The sequence below is a fragment of the Osmerus eperlanus genome, chromosome 16 (genome assembly GCF_963692335.1).
Source record: "Osmerus eperlanus chromosome 16, fOsmEpe2.1, whole genome shotgun sequence".
Lineage (NCBI taxonomy): Eukaryota > Metazoa > Chordata > Actinopteri > Osmeriformes > Osmeridae > Osmerus > Osmerus eperlanus.
Window position 1 is genome coordinate 9,503,047 of NC_085033.1, and position 12,375 is coordinate 9,515,421.

At 49.5% G+C, this 12,375-nt stretch overlaps 1 pseudogene; it reads left to right on the plus strand.

The window, feature by feature from the left end:
- Nucleotides 1–12,375, plus strand: part of LOC134035963 (receptor-type tyrosine-protein phosphatase S-like) — a 47,461-nt pseudogene that overhangs the window by 22,915 nt on the left and 12,171 nt on the right.

The following is a 12,375-nucleotide window of genomic DNA, read 5'->3' on the forward strand; positions in this document are numbered from 1 at the left end:
TGTATGTTCCTGTCACACTGCTCTAAGCCTTTATGTTGTGAGCATGTTTGTGTATGTGTGTTGCTGTCTTGTGTTATTCTCCCTGCTGTGTGTTATCGCTTGTAATCCCAGCTTTTTGTGCTCTAGTTCCACTTCAGGCCTCTAAGTCAAACAGGCTGCCTGTACTACTATGGGCTGTGTGTCACACTGGATTGCTCCAGGACAAGCACATCAGGGCACAGTCACTGATATGCAGCTGAGACTTGCTATAAGAGGCTTGCTTTACTAATAGAGCACAATAAAGGAGGGAGAAAGGAAGGGAGGAAGGGAGGAAGGGGGGAGGGAGGATGTGAGGTCAGGGTCTGACTCCAGGCAAGTTCCTACAGAGGTCCTGGACTAGTGGCATTCTTTGTGAAGACTGTATGTGTTTACTAACCCCATGCTGTTTCTCTGTCCCCATTCTCTCTCTCTCTCTCTCTCTCTCTCTCTCTCCTCTCTCTCTCTCTCTCTCTCTCTCTCTCTCTCTCTCTCTCTCTCTCCCTCTCCCTCTCCCTCTCCCTCTCCCTCTCCCTGTCCCTCTCTCTCTCCCTCTCTCTCTCTCTCTCTCTCTCTCTCTCTCTCTCTCCCTCTCCCTCTCCCTCTCCCTCTCCCTCTCCCTCTCTCTCTCTCCCTCTCTCTCTCTCTCTCTCTCTCTCTCTCTCTCTCTCTCTCTCTCTCTCTCTCTCTCTCTCTCCCTCTCCCTCTCCCTCTCCCTCTCCCTGTCCCTCTCTCTCTCTCTCCCCTTTCTCTCTCTCTCTCTCTCTCTCTCTCTCTCTCTCTCTCTCTCTCTCTCTCTCTCTCTCTCTCTCTCTCTCTCTCTCTCATCTCTCTCTCTCTCTGTCTCTCTCTGTCCTCTCCCTCTGTCTCTCTCTCTCCTTCCTTTCATAGGAGCATTGCAGATTGAGAAACAGTGATAACTCGGACCAGGGGAAGTATGAGTGCGTGGCCACTAACTCTCAGGGTGTCCGCTACTCTTCCCCAGCCAACCTGTATGTGCGAGGTAGGAATGTACACACAGGCACACACAACCACACATACACACACACACACCAAAGAAAAGTATACACTGTAAGTTGTGATGAAGCTACTTGTGGGACACCCACCACCACAAGCCATATCTACTGACTCAATGATGACAGACAATATCCCGGGCACATACGCTGATTACCTGGAGACATCATGGCCTTAATGGCTGCCCCTTGGTGGAGAGAAGTGGGGTGGGATCTGAATTCTAGGTTTTATGTTTAAGGGGTCCTTAGAGCCAACGTGTATGGAAGCGCGTGTGAATGTGTGTGTGTAGGTGTGTAAGTCTGTACACTGTGTGTGTGTGTGTGTGCGCGCGCATGCGTGCGTCTGTGTGTACACCGTGTGTTTGTTGTGTGTGTTTATGGTTTAGTGTTGTGAGGCTTTGCGCTGGCCTTTTTTATTCTCTCTGTGTTTCCCCCCGTTCTCTTTCTTCCCCCTCACGTCATTGTGTTCCGCATCAACCCCCCTCCATCCCCTCAGAGCTACGAGAAAGGTTGGTGTGCCCTTTATTTGGTTTCCTCATGTTTTCAGAGACCCTCATTGACTGAAGTAAGCGGGAAAAAACAAATCAGCACTGAAAAAATATAACCAACGCTGGAAAAGTTTGGAATAAACATGACCTGATATAATTAAGATGGGACATTAGGCCATGTGGTGAATAGCTAAGAGCCTGTCGTGAAGGCTAGCTGCCTTTGCTGCAGCACTGTGCATTAACTACTGCATTGTGAGGCCTTGTATGCGGACCCTTGGTATTGGCATACCCCCCCCCCCTTCCCTCCCCCCTCCTCCCGTCTCCACCCGCTCCTCAGACCAGCGTTCTCTGCATGGAACGTCCTTGTTGTCATGGAGACCCAGGAATTGGAAATTAAAAGGAGCCATGTTTGCATGGAGGAAAAGAATGAGAGAGAGAATGAGAAAGAGAGAGAAACGCAGTGTTTGCATGCTTATACCGAATAATTTTTTGATATGCACGGGGCTTTTATGCTCACATTCAATTGATTGATTTGATATCAGTGGTTGGCTTGTGCCTTGTCTTGTCTCTCCCTGTGATGTATGTGCTGCCTCGTGTCTGTGTCTGCTCGTCGGGTTGTGTCTGCTCGCCATGTCCGTGTCTAGTCGTCATGTCTGTGTCTACTTGTCATGTCTGGCCCCTGCACATGTTGCACTGTGTGTTGGACGCCCTGTGGTTGTGTTTCAGAGGCCTTGCTCTGCTTCTCCATGTTCTGTGAAACCAGATGTGTCTGTGGTTCCCAACTCCCATCCACTCTGGAAATGTTATCATCATAACCACTGATTCATTTCACAAACCATAGCCATAGCAGTTAGACACTATAGTTAGACTTATCATCTTGTAAGAAATTATGTTCAGAGGAAAGAAGAGAAGCGGAAAAAGGATAAATAATAACTTTCTTCCACAACACAGTAATTAGCCTCCTATGAATGCACAGCCTTTCAGAACAATCTTCTCAGTGGTAATATATTCAGTTTCTACCACTTTAATTACTCCACAGTTGCTAGTGTACAATATGTAATGGTTACCATTGAGTGGAAGTTATAATGAAAGTACAGTATAATCCATCTGTAGAGTTGCAGATGGGGTGGCGTATGTGTGTGAGGCCGTTTAATGAAGGATGGGTCTTCTTGCGATGAAGAAGGATTATGTGTAAATGCCAGGCAGCCTGAGATCTAGATGTGTTGCAGCTGTTATACAGTGCTCATTCTCTCTTCAAGGAGAGGAGGTGGGGGGGGGGGGGGGGGGGGGGGGGGCTTAGAAATAGAGTCCTTGATGTTGAAGGGGTTTCAGCTAAAGACAAGGTTCAGAGAGAATTAAGTTTTCTCGGAAAGGCAACGTCATTGTTAGTATCTTGGATCTTGTAGTTTGGACATTTTTTCCCTCCATTTCCTCCAAAACCATGTGGAGGCTGATATTTTGGGACGCTGGTCTGTCTCGATTGCTCATGAGATCTAGAGTTCTGCATTATTTGCAGAAGCGATGTGTGCACTTCACCTGCTGCATGATACTGTAGCATGCTAGCACGTCGCACTGCATTTGTGGAGTCTGTTCTAACAACTGATTTTGTCTCTTTTAACGTCTCTTTTCATCTTAAACTTTGGTGTCCAATTCTGGGTATCTTTTGGCAGCCTACAGTGACTGAATATGGATCACATTGTTTTGTTAAATGAGATCATGTCCACAAAAATAAAATGTTCACTTTTGCTGTGTCATTGATTTGAATTGTACTTGGTTTGGAATACAAAGAAGCAATCTCAACTATCCATCAAAAGAACACTTCAACATGGGCATGATATACAAAATAAATACAGGCAGTGTTTTTTCATTCTTTCTTTTTTCTTATAGTTAAACTATACTTGGGTGAACTGATATAACCCACTTTTTTCCCTAATAGTAAGCTCCTTATTTAAATCGTATTAAAATCAGTTAAAAAAATTGACCTGAAATCTGGTTCTGTTCAGTTTAAATCCTGACAAACAGTGGAGTCTGGTCTCTCCATTTAATCTCTCCCCGCATTTTGTTGAGTTTGGAGTCTGGTCAGTGGTCTCTGCTGTCTGTCTGTCTGTCTGTCTCTCTTTTTCTTTGTCTGCCCTTCCTTGCATTCAGTCCTTCTCATACCGAGGTCTTGGTCAGTCAGTCTGTCTGTCTGTCTGTTTGTCTGTTTGTCTGTTTGTCTGTCTGTCTGGTTATACGTCTGTCTGTCTGTATTCTTCAATTGTTTTTGTCAGTCTTGGGTATTTATCTACTGTTGTCCTTCAGCATTTTAATAAAATAATGATTTTTGCACAAGAAGAGTGGGCCGAGTGTGGCAGTGTTGTTAAATAGCTCCATGTCTTTTCTTCTTCCTGGTACCTTCTTTTCTGCCCTCTCCCCCTCACCCCTCCCCCTCTTCTAACCTCCCCTCTCCTCCCCTCTGTCCCTATCCCTATCCTCTTGGTCCTCCTCTCTTAAACCTCTCTTTGCATTCTGACATTTCTCTCTGCTCCCTGGTGTGTAGGAGAGACACAAGTGCATAAGTTTAATTAACTTAATTAATGACATGCACACACACACTTTCTCTCTGTTTCACTTCTCCCTTCTTGTCCTTCTTCCTCTTCTCCCTTTCTCATGATGTCTTGACGTTTAGCTTACCGTGTTCGATGCCTGTGTTGTACTTGCCACAACTCCAGTTCATACTGTGAATCACCCTGATCCACATGTTTAGGTTTCCTATTTTCACTTTCCTACATGCTGGGTGTGCAATGTGGCTGTTCTTCACCACATTGACTGTCATTGTCTGGAAGAGAACCGGAGCACCCTCTCTCTTTTTCTTTCTTTCTCTCTCTCTAAACCTCTACTTCTCTATCACTCCTTCTCTTTCTTAAGCTCTCTCTCTCTCTCTCTCTCTCTCTCTCGCTCTCTCTCTCTCTCTCTCTCTTCTCTCTCTCTCTCTCTCTCCTCTCTCTCTCTCTCTCTCTCTCTCTCTCCTCCAGTCCCTCTCATCCTTCTGTCTCTCCACCCTCGTTCCTCTTGAGTCTCCCAGGCATGCAGGTGACCTATGAGTTCAGTCTCTCTGTGGCATCAGTGCAGTGCTGTAGTACAGGCTGGCAGATGCAGCGTTCAGGGACAACTACCACTCTCTAGCTACTGGAAGATAGATGTCACCCATCTATTGATCAACTCAAATAAACCCATCTGAAAAAAGACTCCACCGTCCTCAGATAACACCACCCCAAGGCACCAAGGCACAGAACATTATCTTTTAAGTTCCCCACAGAAGTTTTTAGGTAGACATTTCTCCTCTTAAGCTGTAGCTCCAAGCAGTGCCATAGGGGGACTTCAGCTGTAGATAAATATGTATGTTTTTACTCATATCAACTTAGAAGAATTTCTTAAATTAACCATATATTACTATATTTAGCACGGTGCTGTCATAATAGACTAGTATTCAGATTAACGTTGAAATGAGAGAGAAGGAGAGCTTTTGAAAACGAAGTGTAAATCTATGTCTCCAGTAACAACAAAAACCCTAGGGGATTGTAGGAAGAAAAATTGTGATTGGACTGCAGTCCTTGAAATATGAGAAACTGACTATAGGTTTCATGTGCTGGTTGAACTGTCACTCAAGAGATGATCACACACTATTATTATTTCTCTTGGCAGCTCAAATGGTTGAGCTCCCCACATGAGTAATGTGTCTTTCTGTTGTTTTCATCTGTGGTCTCCCAACTACCTCATAGTAGCTTTGACCTAACTTTGAAATATCCCTTTGTGACGATTTCTGTAAAAAAAAAAAACAACAACCCTGAAGTTCATTCTCCCCTTCCTGTTACCTCTCCTTCTCTCTCTCTCTCTCTCTCTCTCTCTCTCTCTCTCTCTCTCTCTCTCTCTCTCTCTCTCTCTCTCTCTCTCTCTCTCTCTCTCTCTCTCTTTCTCTCTCTCTCTCTCTCTCTCTCTCTCTCTCTCTCTCTCTCTCTCTCTCTCTCTCTCTCTCTCTCTCTATTCTATCTCTATGACTCCTCTATCTTTCTCTTTTGCTCTGTCTTGTCTCTCTTCCTCTCTCCTCCCCCCTCTCGCCTCTCTCTCTCTTCCCCACTTCCCCTCTATCTCTCCTCTCCCCTCCCCTCTCACCTCTCCTTTCCCCCCTCGCCCACCCCTGCCCCCGCCCTCTCTTCTCCCCTCCCCCCCCCTCTCTCCCCCTCCTCTTCCTCCTCCCAGTGCGCCGCGTGCCCCCTCGCTTCTCCATCGCCCCTGTCAGCCACGAGATCATGCCCGGCGGCAGCGTCAACATCACGTGCGTGGCGGTGGGTTCCCCCATGCCCTACGTCAAGTGGATGCTGGGAAGCGAGGACCTGACGCCCGAGGATGAGATGCCGGTAGGCCGCAACGTGCTGGAGCTGAACGGCGTGCGGGAGTCGGCTAACTACACGTGCATGGCCATGAGTAGCCTGGGCATCATCGAGGCCACCGCCCAGGTCTCCGTCAAGAGTAAGGGTTTAGGCACTGTAGTCTGGGCCCCCAACCATGACCTGGCTGTTTTTTGTCAGGGGCAAGACAGACCCGAGTCTAGGCTGAGGAACACTGTCTTCAAAATCAAGTCAACTGTCATCTACAAGGAATGAATGGGTGATATTTACGCCGATCCACTCTACTCTCCCCCTCCCCCCCTCCCTGTCACCCCAGCTCTGCCCAAGCCCCCCGGCACACCCCATCGTCACAGAGACCACCGCCACCAGTGTGACCATCACCTGGGACTCTGGGAACCCTGACCCCGTGTCCTATTACATCATCCAGTACCGTGCCAAGGCGCCTGACAGCAAGTACGAGACAGTGGATGGCATCACCACCACCCGCTACAGCATCGGCGGCCTGTACCCCAACACAGAGTACGAGGTGAGGGTCTCGGCCTCCAACAGCATCGGCCAAGGCCCCCCCTCCATGCTGGTGGAGGCTCGGACAGGGGAGCAGGCGCCGGCCAGCCCCCCCAGGAACGTCCAGGCTCGCATCATCTCCCAGAACAGCGTCATGGTCCGCTGGGAGGAGCCAGAGGAGCCCAATGGACAGGTGGGTCATTTGCATTTGTGTTCTCATGCATACATATTCAACATCTATTCTATTTATTTAATGGAAGTGATACCAATCCTTTTATTTATGAAGCACATTTTCATACAGAGATTGCAGGTCAAAGTACTGTACATGAAATCAAGATAAAAACCCAAACAAAAACAGATCAACAATACTGTAAAATGAAATTGGAAAAAAAAACAGTAGTACATGCTGAAGTGATGTACTACTGTTGCATAACAATGGTGATGTATAATAAAAACATGATCAGTAAATGTGAGACAAACAAAAGGCAGAGCAGGTTGACTGAAAGCATGTTTAATAATAGTACGTTATTACAAGTAGAAGGAGGTTATGATCGTACAAAATAAAGTAAATTAAGTTTACAGGCTTTTCCATTGTCTTATCTGCAAGTTTAAATCTTTTTTTTTATCTGCGTGTATTTACTACACCGGTAAGTCATTAGGACTTCCCATTGCTCTTTCATGTTATAGGAGGGAATACTATAGTGGTGCATTATGATGAAGAAACCTGGCATAACAAGGATCTTTCACAAAAATGACCACAGCCCTTCTATCTTTCTCCCTCCCCATCCATCTTCCCCTCCCTCCCTTCCTCCGTCTCTGCCCCCAGGTGAAAGGCTACCGTGTGTACTACACCATGGACCCGTCCCAGTCCATGACGCTGTGGCACATCCACAACGTTCAGGACAGCGTGATCACCACCATCCAGGGCCTGGTGACCTCTGAGACCTACACCATCCAGGTCCTAGCCTTCACCTCTGTGGGGGACGGGCCCTTCTCTGACCCTGTCCTTGTCAAAGTGCTTCCTGGAGGTCAGTCTGTGTGTGTGTGTGTGTGTGTGTGCGTGTGTTGGTCTATGTGTGTGTATGTGTATATAAATGAACTAGTCTAACGTTGTGTCCCCTTGTTGCGTGCAGTGCCGGGCCAGCCAGGAAAGTTCAAGGTGGGCAAGGTGACAGACAGCAGCATAGAGCTGACATGGGAACCAGCCTACACCAAGGAGGGCATTATCAACTATGACCTGCTCTACAAGCCTGTCCGTCTGAGCAGCCTGGTGAGGACAGCTCCCTTCCTGTGCTCCCACTGCTGGTGGTACACCAGGGCCGGGCCATTCCTTTCTGTCCCTTCAAGAGTCATTTAGTCTCGAAGTCTCCACTTGCCTTCTCTCATGTCCGTCCTCCCTCTTTCTGCTCCCCATCTCTCTGCTGTCGCTCTCCCCTGCTGTCTCACAGGAGAAGCGGACGTTCGGGCCCAGGTCCTCGTACACCGTGGAGGGGCTGAAGGCCAACACAGAGTACTCCTTCTCACTGGCCGCCATTTCGAACAAAGGCATCGGAGCGTTCACCAACGAGCTGGTGCAGAAGACCTCTCAAGCCAGTACGTCTGTCTTTGTGTTTGACGCGCGCATGCTCACACACACACACACGCTGCAGTTTTGTTGTTCCGCAGCTCCGGATTCGCTGAGACCTGGGACGCATCGGTCGTATCTTTACCCTTCTTTCACTCCATCGTCCACACTCCCCTCCATCCCTCTTTCCACCTCTATGTTGGAGTGTGCCTTTCCTAATGCACAACAGATTTCGGTGTTTTCTGTTTCGTCTTCTTCCATTCCTCCTCTGACTGTTTTCTCCTTCACGGTTTTCTACTCTCTCGAAATGAGGGGTGGACTGAGATCGGTTACGGGTCATAAGGCTCCTGATTGGTTGGCTTTGCCACTGAGCAGGTAAGTACGGTGCCCTTTCCATGTCTCCTTTCCTCGCCTCCTTCTCCTCGTCCCCATTGGCAGACGAGAGAAAGACTTTGGAAAGGATAGAAGGATGAAAGAATTCAAGGAAAGTGTGCCGTGTCATGTACTGTGTTATCACAGCGGTCACAGTCAGAAATGGGTCCAAAGTACTTTACTGTACCAACCTTACAGGTGAGCCTTGTGAAAACGTTTTCATCACTGAGAAAACAACTGGAGTAGGTTCTTTTGGAACTGTAGGAACACATGCTATGTAGTGTAACACCACATAGACAGCCTCCACAGAAATTAGAACAGCACATGGAACAGATAGATTGTCAATTGCTGATTCTCTCACATTGAAGGGCCGACCGTCAAGTGTTGGCGCACAGTCAGAGCTAGCAGGTAGGGGAGGAGATAAGGAGCCCATTTCACGGAGGAGAATTCATTTCACAGTGAGTTTATGAGTGTCGGGTTATCGGCAGGCTTTGCTGCACATCTAGATTGTTCCCTGAGGCCAACAGAACACTGGTTACACAGCCCAGTGAGTACACACCAACCTATCAGCTGGGATTGATACTCTCTCACTCACTTTCTGCTTCTCTCTCCCTCTCACACACACACACACTCTCACACACGTGTGGCCAGCTATAGTACTCAGGTTGTGTGTGTGCGGTGAAGTGGTGGAGGCAGTGGTTGTGGTGAGGTTTTCAGTGTGTCTATTTGTATGTTTGTCTGGCCCTCTGTAAAGTGCCTTCTTCTCAATCTATTCATATTGCTCCAATTTACTATGTTTTGTCCATCGATAAAAGCATCTGTTTTTGTTGTTTGTGTACGTTAATGTGGTCTACAGTGATCCTGGTCCTGCTCTCATTTCGACTGTACGTTCTACCCGTGCATCGTCATGGCTACCTGAAAATGCCACTGAGTATCAGTTACACTTCCTACTCACTGGACGTAATTAAGTTGTCCACTTTGAGTAAATCGATACCCCCCTCTACATAACTTCATTATGCTCTGTACCTAACATTCTGCTACTGCATTATGGGTTCTTGGTCTTTGTTTGGTTGAGTCATGTTTGTCTTTGTCCCAGGAAGTTATTTTGTGTCAGTATTATTTCTTTTGTTCTTCGGTTCTCAGTCTTATTCTTCAGTTCTTCTTTGTTTATTGTAATTTATGTTTTTTTACCCTTCTGTCTCATCCTTGTGTTTGGTTTGGGGTTTTCTCATCCTCGATCGCTCCACACCCTATCACCGTCTCCCCGCCTCTTCCTCATCTTCTTACCAACTCCTTCCCCCTACACAACTGTTCCTTCCCTGTATCCAATCAGAGCCCTCGGCCGCACCACAGGGCGTGTCCTGTGACAGCCCCAGCTCCACCTCCCTGAGGGTAAGTTGGAAAGCGCCACCAGCGGACAACCAAAATGGCGCCGTGGCTGGGTATGACGTGCGCTACCAGAGAGTGTCAGGCTCCGGGGCTGCAGTCGGGACTGGAGGTCAGGGGGAGGAGGTGAAGGGGTTTCCCATCCCCATGGAGCAGGGGCAGGTGCTGCTGGAGGGCCTGTACAAGTGGACCTGGTACCGCATCACCATGTCCGCCTTCACCACACAAGGGACCGGACCAGACAGCCCTGCTCTACTCTGCCGCACTAGCGAGGATGGTGAGTGTGGGTGTGTGTGTTTTCATAAAAAACTATATGCTTTGTCATGCATTTGTTCATGTGTGTGTGTGTGACGTTCCTCAGTCCCAGGTGCGGCCCCTCGGCAGGTTGAAGCTAGACCCCTCAACTCCTCTGCGCTAATGGTCACCTGGCGATCAGTGTTGTCGGGGCAACGGCAAGGTCAGATCCGTGGTTACCAAGTGCACTACAGCCGCGTGGAAAGCAGCGAATCCCGGAGCCTGCCTCGAATTAAAGACCTCTTATTGGACGACTCCCAGGTGAGGTCATCCGACAGTCGTGGAGCTTCCGTTGTTAGACACGCTTCTCCAAGATCCCTCACTTCCATCCCTTCCTTTAAGACATCTCCCCACGCTCAAATGTACATCATCCCTTTGAGCCTCCCATCCGGCTGATCTTTTGACTCTTCTTTTCTCCGTCTCCCTCTCTCTCTTTCTCTCCTCTTCTCTCGGTGTGTGTCTGCCTGCGGGTCTCTCTTGTGGGTTCAGATGGAGGAGGATGACTCTGCTCAGTATGTGAGTACAGATCTCTCTTCCACACATTCTTCCACTCTCACTATCGAACCCTTCCCAGGCGCCTCCAGCTGTACTGTACTTACAGGACGTTGCATAAAGACTGTTACGGAATCCTCATTAGCAAAACCGGTTTAAAAGTTCCGTATCCTCTCCCTCTGACATAACCTGCCTGACTCGCCCGGCTGAGCCCTGCTGTTCAACTGGAGCGAGAGAGAGGGAGGAAGGAAGGAAGTGACTCAGAGGGAAAGTTAGTTTATCTTCTGTCTCTGTTTTGTGTTCTGTCTGTGTGTGTGTGTGTGTTTTACCCTGCAGGAGTTGATCGTGGGGGGGCTGAAGCCTGACACCTCCTACTTTGTGTCTGTGGCAGCATACACCACCAAGGGAGATGGAACTCACAGCAAAGCCAAGGTGGTTCAGACTCTGGGGCTGGGTAAGATGCTCTCCTTCTGTCTCAGCACTGACAACAGGCTCAATCCAAGGCCTTACTCGACTGCATCCACTGAAGATATGGGCTCAACTTGATTAGTGACGGGCTCCTCTTGTTCTCCAGTCCCAGGGCTTCCCTCTTTGTGGGTTCGTCCAGAGCCTGGTCCCTCGGTGGTGGTGCGTTGGGCTCCCCCTCCTGGCTGCTCTGGGCCCGGGGCCGGTCCTCAGGAGGCTGGAGTGGAGGTTCTGGGGTACCGGCTTGGTTTCAGGCCCCAGAACGCCACTCTGGACACCACGGTGGAGCTCAGTGCCCGGGAGAGGACGTACACGCTCACTGACATCAGGCCCGCTGTCACGTATATCTTCACCCTGGCCGCCAAGAGCCGCGCGGGCTACGGGGAGGAGGCCCGGCAGGAAGTCGAGGTGCCCGATCAACCGCCCAGTGGGTTCCCCCAGGTCTCTGATGAGGTCAATGCCACCTGCTGTTCCCTCCAGCTCTCGTGGAACCCCCCCGACCCGGCCCAAGAGAACAGTGTCATCACAGAGTACACCATCACTTACCGGGAGGTGGGGGGTACCAAGCTGCCCGCCGCCACCCCTGCTGCCGCCACCCCTGCTGCCGCCACCCCCGCCGCCCCCTGGCTGGTCACGGTCCCGGCTAGCGAGTCCAGCTACACTATCCTGGGCCTCAACCCCAGCACAGTCTACGAGGTACAGCTGAGAGCGCACACCAGCGCTGGCTCAGGCCCCTTCAGCCCCCCCCTGCTGAGCTCAACCCTGGCCTTCGATACAGGTAGGGCTGACCTGAGGCTTGTGGCTCTGGGGACGTAACCCCCCCCCCCCCACTCCCTCCCACCCCTTGTAAGCACCGGCCCGGAGGCAGATGTCAAGTCTTCAATTCAAAGAACCTCTGGTGTGTTCTAAAATGTGGACCTGACTCTAGGCCAGTTCTTAGGGGTAAGCCCTTTTGATCACAGTGCACCAGGGGTGAGAACTACAATGACCAGGGGAAAAAACCTTGCAATCCCCATTCACCTCCAAACACTTACCACTCACCACCTCCCTCATCCACCCCTCACCAACGAAGCGAAGCGACAGAATGTGCGTGGACAAAGATGTAGACAACACTGTCTACATCCCCAAAACACAGTTCTGATTCCAAACAGGACGTGTCCTGTCATGGCAGGTAAGTGTTGAGCCTGGGTTCACTGACTGACTGACTGGAGACACGGTTGGTATCTAAAAGGTAGGTTTATCACATATCTACCACCTCCTTTTGACCTGTCCAACTCTCTCTGTACCTTTGTGGATGTGTGATATGTCCTAACGACCTAACAACCCCACACTGAGCACCCTGAGTCCTAGAATGGGGCATGTCTCACTCTCTCACCGTCTGTCTGTCTGTCGCT